Below are 21,630 nucleotides of genomic sequence, written 5' to 3'. Positions count from 1 at the left end.
AAAAAAAATTCTTTCTCTCTCTCTCTTTAAAATTTTTTTTTGTCTAAAGTGGAACTAGAATGGGAATTCATTATTATTTTCTTTTTTTAAAATATTTTTAAACATTTATTATATTTTTAGGTGTATATGGACACAACACAAGGCCTTTATTTTATTTTTTTTTTGAAGAAGGAAAGCCTTATTTTATTTTCTCAAATAGGTAGCAAGTAATTAATATATGAATACAATAAACATATCTCAAAAAAGAATGATACAACTTTTATTTTCCATAGATTTTAAAGATACTTTTGCTACACAGTTTATGTATTCTTATGAGATTATATTTTACCATTTTTATGAAGTTTAATCTTGTACAATTTTAAGGTGATATGTTTGGTAGTGTATCTATAACCTTTAAAAAGTTTAGAGTTTTGGAATGTACAGTATATGAGGTAAAATCAAGATTACATTAAAAATTGTTTTCTCCTCTGCACTAATTTTGCAGTGAGGCTCAAATGGCAAGTACACTATTAAATGACATTTACTATCAAAAATAGGAGTTCATTTGAATTACTATGAAAAACATAAGCCACTGTAACTTGTCACAGTGGCACATTTTACCATTTTAGACATTCAACTATATAGAAATCTCTGGGCTCTTACACTCAAACTCATTTGTACTGCCAAATGTGGCACTTTAAAGAATAAGTTTCTAGAAAACAATCGCAATCGCTGTTGTTTTGGGGGAAGGTTATCACCCTATACATAAGAGATTAAATATAATGTAAACATACAGTATATTATAGTGACAGATCATTCTTACCACTCGGAAAGGCCAAGTTTATCCGTTTCTTTTTTGAACAAAGGTTAATGTTTTTTTTTCTACAGCACAGATCATTTGACATAAAACAATTACAATACATGCCCATTCTATTAAGGGAAATTCTTCAGAGATCTTCAAAGCACAAAACATATGTTCCTTTTTTCCAAGACTGACAGAAGTGCTTAGTTATCACTAAAATGCTAACTTCAGCAACTAAAAATTAGTGATTCACTATCCTAAAATTCAAATAATAAATTAAAAAAAGCTAGTTACAGGTGTTTTACAGATAACAGATGTGATAAAACAAGAATTTTAGATAGTTTCATTACAAACTGTATTATTACTGGCAGTCGTCAACATCTAAGCAAGATGTACAATGTGATACTCGACAAGATTCAATCTGATCATCCAATAACTCACAATGCCTTTATTTTTATGTGGTGCTGAGGATCGAACCTGTGTCCCTCCCGTGCTAGGCGAGTGCTCTACCGCTGAGCCAAAATCCCAGCCCTCATTATTATTTTCATCCTTGTAATAGTCCTAAGACATTCTTTCTAAAAAGAAATTATTTGAAAAAGCACTTCGAGATTAGTGACCTGATGATCTCTGGATTCTGTTTGCCATAAGAATAACCGTAATAATTAAACAAGAAAACAACCAACTATTTAAATTCTGTGGAAATTGTTCCAAAAGTTTCCATTAAATAGAGGAAAATTTATTCAAGAAAATCTATTGAATCTTAGTAAGAACAGCTAGAGTTTATGACATTTGAACCATAAACTATTCTCCCCACCTCATCCAGCTCAGTGAAATGGAACCTACTCTAGGTAACTGTAGCCAATAGCACAGGGCTCCATCTTTTCCCAGCTTTCAATATAAGGGTATGGTTTCTTTCCAGAAGGATTGGTTACCAACTTTCCTTATACTTTCTAGCTCTATACTGCAGAAGCTCTATTCCAGGAAGAGAGGTCTGGCCTTTACCCACATATCACTTGTAGGACAGACAGTTTATCCCATGCATAGCAGGCCAAGAAAACTGGACCCCAATAACCGTCACCTCAGCTTGCTTGTAGGTAGAAGCTACACCCTCAGAAGAAAGGAAAAGCTAAGAAGACCAGGGATTCATTCCATGTCCATAGTCCTGCCTGTAAGAGGTACCACTATAGATTCCTGCCCCTATTCACAGAACAATAATACAGAGTTTCTGCCAATGTGGAGATGAAGCCATAAGAACAGAAAGCTTTGTAGCTCTCCTTAAGGGAACTGACATTTTTTTTTTCAGATAGAGAATGGGAAAGTTCAAGTCTAAGGGCCATATTTAGAAAAAGCAGATCTTTCTAGTGAACAGTTAGGAGGAAATTGGTATTCTCAAGACAGCAAATGAGAAAAAAAAAAAAAAGATCAAGTTAAAAGAGAATGCAGCTAAGAAAAGCCACCTTGATATTGGTAGTAAACCTCAACGACAGGTCTCAAAGACTGTCCTAACAGTGGGACAGCATTTAATAGTACTACACTGTGGAAGAATTTATGCTCCAGGTCATTGTGGAAAACAGTGGAGTAAACAACTAATAATTAGTGTAGGCTAACAACTGGGTATGAGGCAGGCAAACCAGAAACTTAACAGGGAGATCATAGAAAAAAGAGTGTTTTAGTCAGCTGTTTTGCTACTGTGACCAAAATATCTGATAAGAATAACATAGAGGAGGTAAAGTTTATCTGGGGCTCACAATTTCAGAGGTCCCAGTCCATAGATGGCTGATTCCATTGCTCTGAGCCCAAAGCGAGGCAGAACATCATGGCAGAAAGATGTGACAGAGGAAAGCAACTCAGGACACGACAATAAAGAAGGGACGGGGGGAGAGAAATAGAGAGAGAGGGAGGGCTCTATTCACCAGGGACAAAATATAAACCCCAAAGGCACACCTCCAATGACCCACCTCCTCTAGCCATACCCCACCTGCCTTCAGTTACCACCCAGTTAATCCCTATCAGTGGATTAATCCACTGACTGGGTTACAACTCTCATTATCTAATTATTTCACCTCTGAACCTTCTTTCACTGACTCACACATGAGCTTTGGGGGGACACCTCAAGTCTAAACCATAAAGCAGAGTAAAAGAGAGCTGAGGGTATAGCTTAGTGGTAGAGCACTTGTCTAGCATGTGCAAGGCCCTAGGTTCAATTCCCAAAGACAGAGAAAAAGAGAGAGATGGGGAAGGAGAGGTCAGAGCAAGCTCAAGGCTGTGCCCTCTGAAGAGCAACATTGGAGGCTACACTTAGGGGAAGGAATGTACTTTATTAAAAAACTAATCAAGTACCTAAACAAATAAACAACAAACATTGAGGGGATCAGAATAACTATAATATATTATCTAAAATGTCTGATTTTCAAAAGAAAACTATAAAATATGCAAAGAAACAGGAAAATGTGACCCATACACAGAAAAAACAGGCAAAAGAAACGACAGCTGCCTTTGAGGGATTCTGATGTTGGATTTAATAGACACAGACTTCACTGCAGCCATTATAAATATGTTTTAAAAAAATAGATGAAGGCTTCCTTTCTTTTTTATTTTTATTTTTTTAAAGAGAGAGAGAGAGAATTTTTTTAATATTTATTTTTTAGTTTTCGGCGGACACAACATCTTTGTTTGTATGTGGTGCTGAGGATCCAACCCAGCGGCCCTCGCATGCCAGGCGAGCACGCTACCTCTTGAGCCACATCCCCAGCCCCAATAACACATTTTAATATCATAAGGATAGCCATCCCTCTTCTTTCTTGGAAATCTCTCTCTCTTTCTCTCTCTCTCTCTCTCTCTCTCTCTCTCTCTCTCGTTGTTTTTTTTTTTTTTTTTGTGTGTGTGTGTGTGTGCAATACTGGGGATTGAACCCAGGGGTGCACTTATTATATTTTTTTTCTGCATATATTTTAGAATTCGCTTGTTTCATTCTCTACCCCAATTCTACTGGTATTTATTTATTGATATTCATTGTAATTATAGAACAATTTGGTCTAAAACTGTGTTTTCCTACCTAAGAAAATGGGTGCCTTCCCATTTTGTTAAGTCCTAGATTGTGTTTTTCAGTTGCATTTCAAAGTTGTTAAACAGACATTGCATGGTTCTTGTTAAACTTATTCCTAATTATCTGCTTGTAGCTTTTGTAAATGGTATCTTTTTTTCCCATTATAAATGTAACTGTCTGTTAATATATAAGAACTATCTCTCTCTCTCTCTCTCTCTCTCTCTCTCTGTGTTATATATATATATATATATATATATATATATATATATATATATATATATATATGCTATTTTGGATCTTTGATTCTTTCATATTATTTTAGGATTTTTTTCTAGTTCTGGGAAGAATGTTATTGGTATTTGGATGGGGATTGCCTTGAATCTGTAGATTGCTTTTGGCAATATGGCCATTTTAACAATATTAATTCTGCCAATCCATGAACAAAGGCTGTTTTTCTTTTGTATAGTGTCTTCTGTTTCTTTCTTCAGTGTTGTATAATTTTCATTGTAGAGGTCTTTCACTCCCTTGATTGATTTTATTCCTAAATATTTCTTTTGAAACTGTCGTGAATGGATTTTTTCCTAATTTCTTTCTCAGCAGGTTCCTTATTGGTGTATAGAAAAGCTACTGATTTTTGTATGTTGATTTTGTATCATGTTACTGTGTTGAATTTATTTATAAGGCCTAAAAGTCATTTGGTGGAGTCTTTAAGATCTTTAAAGTACAGGATAATAAGGGATTATTTGACTTCTTCCATTCTTATTTGTATACTTTTCAATTCCTCCTCTTTCCTAAGAGCTCTGGCTAAATTCCAAGTACTATTATGAAAATAGGAGTGGTGAGAATGGATATTCTTGTCTTTTTCCTGATTATAGAGAAAATGCTTTCAGTTTTCCCCCATTCAATGTGATGTTGGCTATGGGTTTTTCATATGTAGTCTTTATTATGTTGAAGTAAGATACTTCTATATCTAGTTTCTTTAGGGCTTTTTAATAGGAACAGGTGTTGAATTTTGTCGAGGCTTTTTCTGCACCTATTGAGATGATCATATGATTTTTATCCTTCATTCTGTTGATGTCATGCATTATGTTTATTGATTTGTATATGTTGGACCATCCTTGTATCCATGGAATGAAATCAGCTTGATCAGATGTATGATCTTTTGTGTGCTGAAGAATTTGGTTTGCAAGTATTTTACTGAAGATTTTTACATCTATGTTCATCAAAGTTGTTGATCTGTATTTTTTTTTCTTTTGTTGTTTTTCCGTCCCTATCTGATTTTGATATAGGGTAACACTGACTTCAGAGGATGAGTTTGGAAGCATTCCTTCTCTTTCCATTTCATGAAATAGAGGAGTATTGAAGTTAATTTTTCTTTGAAGGTCTGGTAAAATTCAGCAGTGAATCCATCTGGTCCTGGGCTTTTTGTGGTTGAGAGACTTTTTATTACTGTTTAAATCTTGTGGTTGGATATGTTTAGTTTTTTTAATATCCTCTTGGTTCAATTTTTGTAGATTTTTTGTGTCTAAAAATTTGTCCATTTCTTCTAGATATTCCAACTTATTGGAATATAAATTTTCAAAGTAGTCCCTAATAATCCCTTGGGTTTTAGTGGTATCTATTGTAATACCCCATTTTCATCTCTAATTTTATTTAATTTGGGTCTTCTCTCTTTTTTTTGATTAGATGAACTAAGAGCTTTTCAATCTTGTTTATCTTTTCAAAGAATAAACTCTTTGTTTCATTGATATTCCACACCATTCTTTTGGTTTCTATTTCATTATTTTCAGCTTTGAACTTTATTATTTCTTTCCTTCTACTGGTTTGGATTTGGTTTATTCTTGCCTCCTTAAGAACTTGAGATACTTCATTAGGTTATTTATTTGAAATGTAATTTTCAAACAAATAATTTATAGCTCTGAGTTTTTAGTACTTACAGCTATAAACTTCCCTCTTAGAACTTTCTTCACTGTATTCCATAGATTCTGGTATGTTGTATTCACATTTTCATTTGGTTCTAGGAGGTTGTTTATATATTTTTTAATCTCACCATTGTATTCAATTCTCAAAGTATATAGTAATTGTTTTCTTGAATTCTCTAGATATAAACTTATCTCATAAGCAAATAATGTAGACATTGCCTCCATGACTGTATTTTTTATTTTTTTCAGAACTGAGGATTGAGCTGAGGGGCCCTTTACTACTGAGCTCCATCCCTAGTCTTTTTGATTTTTAATTTTGAGACATGGTTTCCTTAAGTTGCCCAGGCAGGCCTCAAACTAAAGATCCTCCTACCTTAACCTCTTGGGTAGAGTTCACTGGGATCACAGGAATGCACCGCCAGGCCTGGCCATCACTTACTTTTTAAAACAAACTTAAAATCTATAATAGTTTTAGATTCACAAAAAAATGCAAGGGTGATATGCAGAGTTCCCATATATCTCACACATTATTCTTTACTAAAGTCCATACATTCAGACCTCCTTAGTTTTTTTTTTTTTTTTTTATTAGCTACACATGACATTACAATGATCTTGGCAATTCATACATATGAATCAATTGGGGTATAATTTCTTATTTTTCTGATTGTACAGATTGCAGAATCACACTGGTCATAGAGTCACCTATATACATACAGCAATCATAATGTCTCTTCTATTCTGCTGCCCTTCCTATCCCCCTACTCCTCCCCTCCCCTCCCCTCACTTCTCTCTACCCAATCTAATGTGACACACTTCTTTTTTTTTTCTCCTCACAACATCATACATGTATTCTGTATAACGATGAGGGTCTCCTTCCATCTTCCGTGCAACTCCCCTTCTCCCTCCTTTTCCCTCCCACCTCCCTTCCCTATTTAGTGGTAATCTTCTTCTCATGCTCTTCCTCCCTATTCCATTTTGAGTCACCCCCCCTTATATCAGAGAAGACATTCAGCATTTTTTTTTAGGGATTGGCTAACTTCACTTAGCATAATCTGCTCTAATGCCATCCTTTTCCCTGCAAATTCCATGATCTTGTTATTTTTTAGTGCTGAGTAATATTCCATTGTGTATAAATGCCACATTTTTTTTAATCCATTCATCTATTGAAGGGCATCTAGGTTGGTTCCACAGTCTAGCTATTGTGAATTGTGCTGCTGTAAACATTGATGTGGCTGTGTCCCTGTAGTATGCTCTTTTTACAGACCTCCTTAGTTTTTACCTACCATTTCTCTGACCCAAGAACCCATGTAGAGTAAAATATTACATTGTTTAATTGTGCTTCTTTAGGCTTCTCTTGATTCTTTCAGTTTCTCAGACTTTCTTTGCTTTTGATGGCCTTGACAATGTTGGAGAGTACTGCTCAGGAATTTTACAGAATGTGCCTCAGTTAGGATTTGTATTTTTTCCCCTCATGATCAGTCTGGTGATATGTTTTTTTGGGGGGGAGGAAGACCATAAGGGTAAAGTGGCATTTCCATTACACCATATCAAAGCTCCACACTACCAGCATCACTAGATCACTAGTCACTGTTGATATTGATGATATATATAAAGGTGAAATTCACTGTGGTATATTCATATAGGTTCATAGCTAATTTGATTAATTTATTTTGGTGCTGGGGCTGGGGCTGTAGCTCAGAGGTTGAACGCTTCTTGCCTAGCAAGCATGAAGTACTGTGTTCGATCCTTAGCACCACATAAAAATAAAATAAAGGTATTGTGTTCACCTAAAACTAAAAAATAAATGTTAAAAATTTTGGGGGGGAGTTCTGGGAGTCAAACCCAGGGCCTCATGCATGATAGACAAGCACTCTACCACTGAGCCACATTGGCAGCCCCAATTTGGTCAATTTTATTCAAAAGTTCCTTCCTTTTCCCAGTCCTCCTCCCTCTCCTTCTATCCCCTTCCTCTACTCCTCTTATCTCCCTTGTGGCTCTTATTGTTGTATTTTGACCATTTGAAATTCTTTTCTGTCTCCCTTTGACATATTCCCATCATTATAGGGCTTCCCTCCACCCACAGTATTTCCTCTTCCGTGTTTCTTCCCTAAATCTTTGAATTAATCATTTCTCTGAGGAATCTGGTCCCTTTTATTAGAAAGGAGTATTAGAAACCAAGATCTGGCCACTAGATGTATTTGTTGCTACCTGCTTATTTCTTTTAGGTTTTTGAGGATATCATTTATTTTGGGCCCTTTCAGATAATAGCACAAAGAAATAGATGCATGTATACTCATTAGTGTACATACACAAATATTTCTATATTCAACCATCCATGTGTATAAAGGTTAAACACACAATCGTATTGATATATACCCAACAGTAACCTCTCACCCCATGGATCATTGTTACCTTTCATTTTGTTTATCTGCTGCTTCCCATTCCAACCATGAGGAACCTGTCTTCCACCATTTGCCATCTACCTGATTGTTCAAATACAAACGGTGGTGTCAGCATTAAGAACCCGTACCCCTATGAGAACAACATCATTGGCTAGAGTGCTCATGACAGTTTATTTTACAGACTCCACTCATTTCTAGTTACTTAGGTCAGCCATGTTATTCACCACTCTCTTCAGTGAGATTATTTCCTACATTTATAATACAGACATTGTGTTGTCACATTCTGCATTCCATTTGAGATTCCCCTGACCTAAATGATTTCTTTAAATGTGCAAATATTAAGGTTCATACTTTGTGCTGTACAATTCTATAAATTTTGACAAATATATAGGGTCATGTATTTACCCAACAAACTTATAAGAAATAGTTTCACTGCCCTAAAAATTCTCCTGTCTGTCACCTATTGAATCCTCATCCCATTCCCTCTGGATTCCTGGCAATTGATGATATTTTTACTCCATGGTTTTACCTTTTCTAGAATGTCACATAAGTGAAATCATGTCATATGTATCATTTTTCAGACTAGCTTATTTCACTTAACATGGTGCATTTAAGTTTTACCCATGTCTTTTTATGGTTTGATAGTTCTTTTTTTTTTTTTTTTTTTTTTTTTTACTGCTGAATAATGTTCCATTATGTTGATCCACAAGTGAATTTACCCATTCAGCTCATGAAGAATACTTGGTTGTTTCCAGGTAGATTTTTTCCCCCCACATATGAATAATGCTGCTATGAAATTTGCATGCAGGTTTTTGTGTGGGCATAAGTTTTTGCATTAGTTGGGTAAACACCTGTGAACATCCTTGTTAGATCATATGTTAAGACTGTGTTTAGTTTTATTAGGAATTGTTAAACTTATTTCCAGAGTAGCTGTACCATTTTGCATCCTCATCAGCAATGAATGAGTGTTCCTGATGATCTGCGTCCTCACAAGCAGTTGGTATTGTCAGATTTTTGTATTTGGATAATTCTCATAAGTACGTAGTAGTGTTTCACTGTTTTAATTTCATTAGTGTACTTTTTAAATTGGGATACTATATTTATACATAATAATGAAATTAGTTGGTACATATTTGTTCATGCACATGATACAATCATGTAATTTGGTCAATATCATTCCCCAGTATTTCTCCTTTCCCGCTCCTCTTCCCTCCCCCTGGTCTCTTCCCTTTACTCTACTAGTCTTTCCTTTTCCTTTCATGAGATGGCCCCATTCCCTTTTTCATCACTATCAAGTTATCACTTCTATATTTCCATTTCTTGTAGCATTTATTTACTATGCTTTTTATTACCATAATTTCCACAGCTGCCTTATAATTAATTCTATGTTTAATAGATTCAGTGCTTACCAGAACTTTTTGCTGCTCTTTATTTAATTAGTTCTTGGTTTGCTCAATTAATCCTCTAGTACTTTTTTTCCCCCCATAAAGGACTCATTCCTTGATTTCATGTGTATTTGAAGATATTTGTCTAATTACTCTATTTTCCTTTTCTGTATCACTTAGTGCTTCAATGTAAAAATTTAAGGTTAGCCTGATAAAGACCCCCTCTGTTAGGGAGAACTTAGGCAACACTATTTTGAAACATACCCTCCGTGTTAGAAAAACTGTCACCGCAGGGTCATTCTGACCCAGAACGATGGTCAACCTGACCTAAAAGGCAGATAATACTCTGTAACAGGAATTGTTATCTGGGAGTGAAATCTTGAGAAACACCGTGTTCCACATGGAACAGTGACCACCACAAAGAGATGACCACAAGGACATTTTTCTGACAATCAATACTCTAGCAATGGCCAAACTACAAAAATTCCCGCACCCCTTCACTCCCCTATAATTTTCCTAGGCTGTAAGCTCCAGTCCCATTGGGATCTTCTCTGCAGGTTTGCCCCGAATAAACAGCTATATTACTGTTGAGTCTCTCTTCTCTTTTTATTTCCTTCATTCAGTTGTTTCCTTACATCCTCCTTCATGTTTGTTTGTTCCAGAGTGTTCAAAGGAGTATTCCTATGTCTTTGAAAGCCAGGCAATTTACTAAGATATTTTTATTGTTTCTTTGAATTTCAGAAAATTTTCTAATGTGGTTTTGAATAAGTTTTCTGTTCTAATTTCTTTTCTTTCTTTCTTTTTTTTTTGTGGTGCTGGGGATTAAACCCAGGGCCTTATGAATACAAGACAAGCACTCTACCAGCCAACTGAGCTATCCCCAATCCTGTTCTAATTTCTTCTTGTCTCTTTTTGTGGGAAATCAATAATGTGTTGAAGCTCCTATTTATGTCTTAAAAAGTCAATTGTTTCTTCCTAGTTCTTTTATGTTCTTTCTTCAATATCGTGGATTACTTTTCTCAAGCCAATCTTCTTTATCCCTTATGGTGGTTTTGATAATGTCTCTTCACTCACTGCTTCCAGGGTAGTCTTAATTCTTGAAATAGCTTGATTTTTCTCTTTCACTTCTTTCCTGATCTCTTCCAACTCACATCAAACTTGTTTTTCTTTCTTAAGCACTTTTGTGTCGATTTCTTGTTTTGTATTTGCTTTTTAAAGGTAAGACACTTTTCCCCATCAAATTTTTTGAATTCTTAGCAATATGTCTAATAAAGATTTGCCCCCATCCACAACAATATATTTTAGTGATTACTCTTCATCTGTTATTTCTTTACCTTTTTCTACTCTTTGATTTATTTTCTGGTAGTACATTTACATATACATCGGTTCCTTTAAAATTACTCCTCTTTAACTCAGGTAGTTCTTCCTAGACCAGCTGTTTGGGGGGATACACAATGGCTCCCAGGACTGGGAAGCACTTTAAGCCACTAATGAACAAGAAAAATCAGAGATGGATCCCAATTGAGGTCTTCTTGTTCATATGCAGAAGTCACACCAGGAGGCTAACCAGTAGACATATTAATGAGCACAAGCAAAGCCTACTTCAAATGTAAAGGACCTTAAAGCTCACCTCCAGCCAACTCTTTTGTCCCAGAGGTGGAGGAAAAGGGAAGATTGGGGTGAACCCAGATGGAAGTTATAGAAAAGCTTAGCCTTGATACTTTTTCAATGCCTGTTTTACATAAATTTTGCTCCATGCTCGACCCAGAACCATATATAAGCTCAGAAACCAGCACACCAAAATTCTTTGAATTTTTTTTTTAACTTTTCTGCTATCAGACCCCCACCTGCATGGTAGAAGTTCTCTCTTCTCTCGTCCAAGGTAGGCAAGTACTCCACCACTGAGCTACAATCCAGCCCCTATCCTCACTATTTTTTTTTTTTTGGTACTGGGGATTGAACTCAGGGGCACTCAACCACTGAACCACATCCCCAGCCCTATTTTGTCTTTTATTTAGAGACAGGGTCTCACTGAGTTGCTTAATGCCTCACTGTTGCTGAGGCTGGCTTTGAATTCGTGATCCTCCTTCCTCAGCCTCCTGAGCCACTGGAATTACAGGTGTGTGCCACCAGGCCCGGCTTCCAATTACCCTTGAAATACAAGGGTGCTTCTCTTTTTTTTTAAACCAAACTGTTTGGCATATTGTCATCTGGTTTACGCTTTCTTTCCCTTTAGCAGACAAAGATCAACAGCTGAAATGCTTTTTACCACTCAGAATTTCTTCCACCTTATATCACAATTGCAAATACTATATGTGTTACCATATATATATATTTTTTTGTCTTCTTGCTACTCTAGAGTGCTTATAGAGTTTAAGAAGTCTTTACTGACTGGGCAATATTGACACCCTGCATACTTCAGGCTGGTTACAAGCAAGGTGTACATGATTTTACCTTCCTATGCTAATGACCCTAGAGACCTATTTGTTCTGTTGGCTCTGAATGTGATCTGCCACCAAGGATGTTTTCTGCATGTTATCTATTACCACCATCCAATTTCAGTGTTTTTGGAGACATTTATTTATATTAATTTATTAATTTAACAAATATAAAATAAGAACTTGGTATGCATTCTGCAATTAATTTCTTTTTATATATGTGTGTGTATATATATATTTTTTTAATTTTTTTTTTTTAGTCCAGGGATGCTTAACCACTGAGCTACATCCTCAGCCCTTTTTATTTTATTATTATTTTTTATTATTAGTTGTTCAAAACATTACAAAGCTCTTGACATATCATATTTCATACATTTGATTCACACGGATTATGAACTCCCGTTTTTTACCCCGTATACATATTGCAGATTCACATCGGTTACACATCCACTTTTTTACATACTGCCATACTAGTGTCTGTTGTATTCTGCTGCCTTTCCTATCCTCTACTATGCCCCCTCCCCTCCCCTCCCATCTTCTCTCTCTATCCCATCTACTGTAATTCATTTCTCTCTCTTGTTTTTTTTCCCTTTTCCCCTCACTTCCTCTTATATGTAATTTTGTATAACAATGAGGGTCTCCTTCCTTTACCATGCAATTTCCCTTCTCTCTCCCTTTCCCTCCCCCCTCTCATCCCTGTTTAATAGTGATCTTCTTCTCATGCTCTTCCTCCCTGCTCTGTTCTTAGTTGCTCTCCTTATATCAAAGATGACATTTGGCATTTATTTTTTAGGGATTGTCTAGCTTCACTTAGCATAATCTGCTCTAGTGCCATCCATTTCCCTGCAAATGCCATGATTTTGTCATTTTTTAGTGCTCAGCCCTTTTTTATATTTTATTTAGAGACAGGGTTTAACTGAGTTGCTAAGTGCCTTGCTGATCTGCTGAGATTGGCGATCCTCCTGCCTTAGCCTCCTGAGTTGCTGAGATTACAGACGTGTGCCACCGCATCCTGCTTGGTAGTCTTTAATTTCTAAGAAATTGCATACTTTATTTGCTTAATCTTTGTTCATATGTTCAAGTATCTCTTTGGTTTATTAAAGTATATTAAAGAATTTTATTTCATATTTCATAACTAATAATTTCAATGTATGATGTTCTAATTTTCCAATTCTTCTGACTATTGTCTTTGGTATTTATTGATCATGGGGCTTTATTTTGTAGACTATTTAAGGCTTGTGTGAGTGTAATCTGGTTATTTTTCTCAGAAAAAATTCTGTGGAAAAAATTTTTGAGGGCTGGGAGAAAGGACATTTCTTCAATGGAAGTCTTCAATTTTGCCAGTCTGGAATCACTATAAATTAAATTCTTTCAAGTTTTGTGGGACAATGCAGTTAATGTGAATTGAAGCTACTGACCCTTATGTAAGCTAGCTATAGGTATGAATTCTCAGGGAGGTTTCTCTTTCTACTCTCGATCAAAATTCAAAATCAATAGTCTGACTTGTAGTCCTCCAACTTTATCTCTCTGGGAGTTGGGATATTGGGGTGCGTTTAATTCTACATTATCCTTAAGTGCTTTTTAACCCCTCAGAATTTCAAGCAAATAAACTATAAAATTTCTTGGAAATTAAAGAAGGCCTAAATAACCTTATCATCTTTAAAACTGTAGAATACATACTAAGTACTTATTATATATTGGTGATCCTTATACTGGAGATAAAGTTTGCTATCCTTGTTTTATTCGAGGTCTTCTATTGGCATATAGCACTTAGATGATCCCATGAGACTGCAAGTAAGCTTGATGTCATCAAATTCCTTTGAGACAAAAGTCAATTTCAGTGTTCTGGGGTTTTACCTTCATTTACTCCTTAACCTGAATATTATTTAATGTTTCTTTAAATATATGGATATTTGTGGAGACTTAACTAGATTTTCCCCCAATATGTTTACATTTTTCATTTGAAGAGCTAGCCAGGTCACCTATTTCTCTAAGTACCACAAATGACCTCCACTAGTGCCCAGCTGTACCTTTCTGCATTCTCTCAATCTCTCTTTCACTAATTTACATACAGTGAAATTCATACACTTGAGCATCAATTTGCATTCTTTTTAAAAGTACTCTTGAGACAGTTTCCTGAGCACCTTGCTTTTATCAACCTTTGGTATCTTAGTATTAACTAATAATTATTTTAGTTGTTTTCTTCTTTCGTTAGTGGAGACTATGTAGCAAAAGAAAGAAAAATTCAATTGATGGATACTAAGTATAGGTTACAGTGGGGTGCCAGGCTGGATGTTTCTAGATATTTATCAAGTAGTATGTGAACCTTATGCTTGTAAAGGGAGTTGTGTTTAGAAAACAGTTGGGGGCTGGGATTGTGGCTCAGCAGTACAGTGCTCACCTAGCAGGAGTGAGGCCCTGGGTTGGATCCTCAGCACCACATAAAAATAAATAAATAAAGTAAAGATATTGTGTCCAGTTGTAATTAAAAAATAAATATTAAAAAAAAATTAAAAACAAAAAAAAACAGTTGGAAGGCCAGGTGAAGTGGGGCACACCTGTAATCCCAGTGGTTTGGGAAGCCAAGGCACAGGATCAGCAAATTCAAAGCCAGACTCAGAAACTTAATGAGTCCCTAAGCAATTTAGCAAGATCCTGTCTCAAAAGAGAAAAGGGCTGGGGATGTTGCTCAGTGGTTAAATGCCCCTGGGTTCAATCCCTAGTACCAAAAAAAACAACAACAACAAAACAGTTGGGGGTGGAGGTGGGGACATAGCTCTATGGCAGAACACTTGCCTAGCACTGAGGGGCCCTAGGTTCCATCCCCATCACTGCAAAAAAAAAAAAAAAAGGCAGTTAGGATAGTTTGTACATCTTGCTCACTCAGTGACTTAGAACACAAAATTTTATTTTAGTGAATCAATCCTCATGAAGATAACAGGAGCCTGATGGCAGTTTAAAGGACAACTCACAAGTAGCTCATCCAACTACATAAAAGTAGAAATCAATAGTTTCAATCCATAAATCTTCTTGAGTCTGAGTCTATAGACAGGGAACTTGCTGCACAGCAGATCATAGGAACTGATTGTCCTTAGGGAAACTAGGGCCAGAGAAACAAGAATTGGGGCAACTATGCTTGTCTTTCTATGAAATATAATAATTCAAGTTGGACAATTAAATTATTTATATTACCAGGGAGTAAAAATAAAGACTGCTGGTTTTTATATACTTACAATATTTTGAAGTGAAATCAGATCTAGACTACGGCTATCCTTTTTAATCCATAAATGAATGCTTAATTTTGGAAAGATATCATCAAAAAGCCCATCTTATCACAAGTCCTCTTATCACCAGAATATCAAAACCTGTGAAATCTTTACCCTTAGTTCTTTTCCTCAAGAGAAAGAGCTCATTAAAGAGACATATTTTTATTGAGTTAATACTTCCTGTTCTGTGGCAGGAATAACTCAATAATTGGTACTATGTTGGTAGGTACTGGTTTATCATATAGATAACCTAGTATCAGATACTGCTCCTCAGAAAACAGAAGTACCATAGAGGAATAGAAACCAAGTCAGTATTTTGTTGTTGTTGTTTTAGAATCACACACAAATACCAGAATTCAAAGACTCTTTAGTAATTATATTCTAGTCCAATTTCTGTCTGTTACAGATGAGAAAATCGAGGCTCTGAAATGGGAACCAATTGGTCCAAATTCACCTAATCAGTGGAAGTACTGGAATAAGACCCCCATCTGAGTATTCTTCCCTTTTTTTTCTTTATATTATTTTATGCTATTTTTCTTTATTTCAAAAGGCTAGAAAAAAAGTTAGATAACTATGACACAGTGGGATGGCACTTGGGATACTGAGCAGCCAGGAAATATCATGAGGACATTGAGTTTATGAGGATTTTAGATGGATGTAGAGAAGAGCATAAAATTGAGAAATGGGTTCTTCCAAAGCCTAATAAAAGAAAATAATACTTATTATACTTCCTTGGCTGTGGCCTTGGAAAAATGTGGATTTTCCCCTTGATTTTAGTTATCAATTATGATATTCCTTTTGCTTGAGATAACAAGGATTTCAGGTCTATGTGTTCAGTAAGCTGTTGTCCTCTGTGTGCCAGGGATTTTAGTAAAAGGTAATCAAAGCTGGATGAGGTGGCGCACATCTCTAATACCAGTGATTTGGGAGGCTGAGGCAGGAGGATCACAAGTTCAAAGTCAGCCTCAGCAACTTAGCAAGCCCCTAACAACTTATCAAGACCCTGTGTCAAAATGAAAAATAAATAAATAAAACGAGCTGGGACTGTAGCTCAGTGGTAAAGTGCCCTTGGGTTCAATTCTCAGTACCAAAAAAAAAAAAGAAAAGGAAAAAAATGTAGGAGTCGGTACTACAAGGCCTTGTATTCCATGATCAAATATTTTAATGTTATTCTAAGAACAACTATTTTGCAATGGTTATAGATTCACAAAAACTTATATGCAGAAAAGAGGTCCCATGTACCTTTCATCCAGTTTCTCCCAGTGGTAACCACATAGAACAATATTAAAACCAGAAAAACAACATTGGTATAATTCAAATAGTTTATTTAAATTTGACTAGGTTTTTTTCTTTTGCACTGGGGATTGAACCCAGGGGCCCTTAACCACTGAGCCACATCCCTAACCTTTATATATATATATATAATTTTGAGATAGGGTCTCACTGAATTTCTTAGGGCCTTGCTAAATTACTAGAGGCTGGCTTTGAATTTGTGATCCTCCTGCCTCAGCCTACTGAGTTGCTGGGATTATAAGCATGCGCTACCATGCCTGGCTAGATTTGACTAGTTTTATGCACATGTGTGTGTGTGTGTGTGTGTAGTTGTATGCAGTTTTATCACATGTGCAGACCACAATCAAGATATCAACACACAGATCTGTTCTATGACCATAAGGAGCCATTTGCTGCCTATTTGTAGCCACCCCTCCCCTCCCCAAGTCCATACCCTCTAGCATATCACTAATCTCTTCTCTATAATTTTACAATTTTGAGAATGTCATATAAATGAAAGCTTATAGCACATGAACTTTTTGAAATTGAATTTTTTTTCTCAGAGTAAGTCCCTTGAGATCCATCCAAGTTGTATGTGTCAACAGTTTGTTCCTTTTTATTGCTGAGAAGAATTCCATAATATAGATATACCATAGTTGTTTTTATCTACTCTTCCATTAAAAGGCACTGGGTTGATTTTGGGGTTTGGCTATTGTGAAAAAAGCTGCTATGAATACTTGTATAAAAGAGTTCCTTCTCACTGACCCTGGATCAACAAGAAAAAGGAAGAGGGTGGTACAATAAGATATGGCGGGGGCGGGTTGGGGGGGAGAACACATTCACATAACTTCTATTTCAGTGTGTTGTTATAATTGTTCTACTTTATTAGTAGTGATTGTTAGTGCCTTACTATGCCTAGTTCATAAATAAAATTTTATCATAGGTATGTGTGTGTACAAAAAATTTTATCATAGGTATGTGTGTGTGTATAAGGTCTGATACTATCTGTGGTTTGAGGCATCTATTGGTGGTCTTTGAATATGTACCCTATGGATAAGAGGGAACTACTATACAGTTTTGTTTTTTTCCTCTGCACTGGGGATTGAACCTAGGGTCACTGTACTACTGAGCTACATCCCCAGTCCTTTTTAATTTTGAGACAGGGTCTCAATAAGTTGACAAGGCTGGCCTTGGACTTGCAATCCTCTTACCTCAGCCTCCTAAAACACTGGGATTATTGACATGAACTACTGTGCCCAGTTCTTATATTTTAAAAGTTTTATATTTTAAATTTATACCTGTGGTTCATTTTCAGTTAATTTTTGTCTAAGGTGTTTAGTTTGAGATTCATGGGGTTTGTTTGTATATTTAGGGGGATGTGTCTCTTTTCAAATTTGTGGAAATCCTGGCTGTATAGAAACCATGCTAGAAAGGAGTGAATTAGCAGAGTCAATTTCATAAGGATTATACTATGAGAAGGGAAAAATTTGAACCCCATTTCCTCTTCATAAGAGAGAACCAATTTTTGTGGATGGACTAAGTATATTTTAGGCTTGATTGTCCTGACCTGTGCTCATTCTCAGAATTTAATAAGTGAGGTAGTTGGAAGAATGGACTGTAGGATTTAAGCTCTTCCTAGAAATTTATGGATAGCATAGCAATTGAGAAGGAGTTTGGGACCCAGAAAGGTTAAGCAATTTCCAAGAATTATGTAGTAAATCAGTTGTGGGGAGGTACAGAAGCAACTCCTCTTTAGACCTTTATCCATTATATTACCCTAAAGGAAATGAATAGAGACTTAGTAAATGGCTAGAAGGTTAAAACTCTTGGATATAAAGGAAGACATAATGGCATGAGTGAAGTGCTTTTTCATTCATGCCCTTCACTTGATAGAAATTAACCTTTGTGGCTATGCCTGGTGCCTGCCTGTAATTCCAGTGGCTAGGAAAACTGAGGCAGGAAGATCACAAGTTCACAACCAGCCTCAGCAACGGGGAAGGGCTAAGCAACTCAGTGAGACCCTGTCACTAAACAAAATACAAAATAGGGCTGGAGATGTAGCTCAGTGATTGAGTGCCCCTGAGTTCAATCCCTGGCACCCCCTGCCCCACCCTCCCAAAAAAGAAAAGAAAAGAAATCAACCTTTGCAACTTTATATTCTTTAAGAAACATAGAAAGTTTTTATAGTTTGTTTTCTTAATGTGCTGCATTGAGCAATTGCCTAACATAATAATTTTAAAGGACCTTGGTCTGCAAATTGTTTACTGTGGGCAAATAGAATTCTGACCTAATAAAACACTTTTGAGGGAAAAATTTGTGCTGAAAATATGATAGCAGCTGTCTTAATCCTTTCAGGTTTCTATAACAAAATACTATTGACTGGGTAACTTATAAACTAGAGAAATTTTTTTCTCCTAATTCTGGAGGCTGTAAATTTGGGATTAAGGTGATGGCACATTAGATGTCTGGAGAGGACCCATTTTCTGGTTCATAGTTGCTGCCTGCTTGCTACTTGGTAGAAGGGGCAAAGAATCTCTCTAGGACCTATTTATAAGGGCACTAAAGTGATTAGTGAAGGCTCTGCCCTTATTACCTGATCACTTTCAAAAGGCCCTACCTCCTTACACTATCACATTGGGGATAAGTGTACAACATTTGCATTTGTCGGAGAGATATAAACATCCAGACCATAGTGCCAGCTAAGAAAGAGGAACTGAAGTACAGATTTGTACTTTTTAAAGGGCTAATTTCAAAGATGTCTGCTAACTCTTTTCTGCAGCAGACATCATTAGTTTGCAAAGTAACTTTCCAAATTGACAAGAGTTGTTCTACTCAGTAATAATAACTCCAAAGTTTAAAGAGCAGAGGTCACTGGGGGATTGCATATTGCTAAGGGGTGTGTTATTCTGTCTGAGGTTGGTTTGTTCAGCTGTTGAGAACATGCTATTAATGAGGCCAAAAGCAAAAGTTATATTCTCATATGGGCCAGGGAACTTTGCTGTTTTCCATGAAAGATTCTCCTTCATCTTCCTCTACTGTCTGGTCAGTATGTGCCACTGGCCCTATTAGACAGCTGGACTTACTGCCTTGCAATCCTCATAGAAATGAGAACTATTTTAAGTGCAAGATTAGTTTCTCCAGTTATAACATGAATATTGTGGTAAGTGTGAGAAAGGGGTCTTCAGATTAATACATGTACATGTGCTGTGTATATTTTTGGGGGGAGGGGTGCTGGGTGCTGGGTATTGAACTCAGGGGTAGTCAATCACTGGGCCACATCCCCAGCCCTATTTTATATTTTATTTAGTGACAGAATCTCATTGAGTTGCTTAGTGCCTTGCTGTTGCTGAGGCAAAGTTCGTCTGGCTTAGTAACTGTTCCATGGAAAAAGAATTCTAGGATCAAATAAGTGGAATAATTATAGGTTAAGTGAAGTCAAATCTTCTATTTTTTTAACCAAGGAATTGGCCAAGCCTTTATTATACTAATATATGAAGTAACACTCAGAAAATAGCTGCCAGCATTTTCCAAAATTATTTGACTGGGAAAAAACTCTTTCGTTTATTTTAATTTTTTTTTTCTTTTACCACAGCTAACTACATCTCCCAAGAGAGTATTCCAGGGACAACTCAGTTCAAGATATATTAATGGCTCCAAAGCCCTTTCACCTTTCACCTCAAAAATGAAGTGACATTAACTTGAGGATGATGTCTTTATGTCCTGGGCTTAGATTTGTCTACTGCTTATTTATTCAAAAATCTGTGACAGAGCTGATGATGAATGAGAAACAAGATATTCTTTTTTGGGGTTATTTTCATTTTTTATTAGTTCTAATCAGTTATAGATGACAATAGAAAGTTCTTCGATTTATTGTATACAAATGGAGCAGAATTTTTCACTTCTCAGGTTGTACATGAAGTAGGGTCACACCATTTGTGCAATCATACATGTACCTAGGGTAATATTATCCATCTCATTCCACTATCTTTCCTACCCCCTTACCCCCCACCCTTTACCCCATCCAAAGTTCCTCCACTCATCTCATGTCCCGCCTCTCATTATGGATTAACACCCATAGAGAACATTCAGCCTTTCTTTGTTTGTTTTTGATTGGCTTACTTCACTTAGCATGATATTCTCCAACTCCATCCATTTATCTGCAAATGCCATAATTCTATTCTCTTTTAATACTGAGTAATATTCCATTGTGTATATATATCACAGGAGAAACAAGCTATTCTTTATAATCCTCAAGCATGAAAAAAAATATTTAGAAGTGAGAAGGCAGTCATTATATGAGGCAATAAAAAAGAGACCATTGGGCTGGGCATTTAGCCCCTTGTTTAGGGGACAGTTTTGATCCTACTCTCTGATAACCTAGTAGGCTGACTGAATCATGACACAGTCCATGGTCAAGAAGAAGCAAGCTAGCGGTTGGGCACATAGCTCAGTGACAGAGTGCTTACATCACATTTGTGAAGTCCTAGATTCAGTTCCCTGCACCAAAAACAAAACAAAACAACGATGGTGAAATTCATATTTCTACTTCCTCAAGTGCTGCTCAGTCAATTGCTAATGGCAGTATGGACAGAGAGTGAAGGAGCTAAGATTAAAGGCCTATAACACCCCAATTCTATGATTATTAAAATAGACTACATTTCTGAATGTTAGTTTTAAATGTTTTATCACTTTATAATCCCAGACTATAACTTTTAATTTGAGGCCCACTGTATTCTTCCTGGTCCCGGGAACACTATAATGTGTCCTCTTTGGCTCGGGTGAAGGGGTACCTTTTGACTTCCCCCCTTCCAGAGAAACTTTGGGAAAAGAAACAAGAGTGTGACCCTCTTTGGAATAAATTTTGGAGTCCTGGCTGTCAAGAGCATAGCGCCTGACTTTGAACTGAAGAGCCGAACAGGACAAAATGATCATTGTGGAATGGAAATATAGTGTCAAAGCATGTGGCAGGACACTAACCCATTAGTTTGTTTCCTTACTTTAAACAGTTTAAAATTATTCTTTTCCCTCCTGAAAAGAAAATATGGGAAAATTTCCCATGTTTTCCTCCCAAGTAATTTTCTTCCTTTCATACCTCTTAATCACAGAAAATTTCAAAGC

The sequence above is a fragment of the Marmota monax genome, unplaced genomic scaffold (assembly GCF_021218885.2).
Source record: "Marmota monax isolate L192 unplaced genomic scaffold, Marmota_monax_Labrador192_F-V1.1 WCK01_AAM20220418_F8-fsc00050, whole genome shotgun sequence".
Lineage (NCBI taxonomy): Eukaryota > Metazoa > Chordata > Mammalia > Rodentia > Sciuridae > Marmota > Marmota monax.
Note: the sequence above shows the minus strand (reverse complement) of the source record.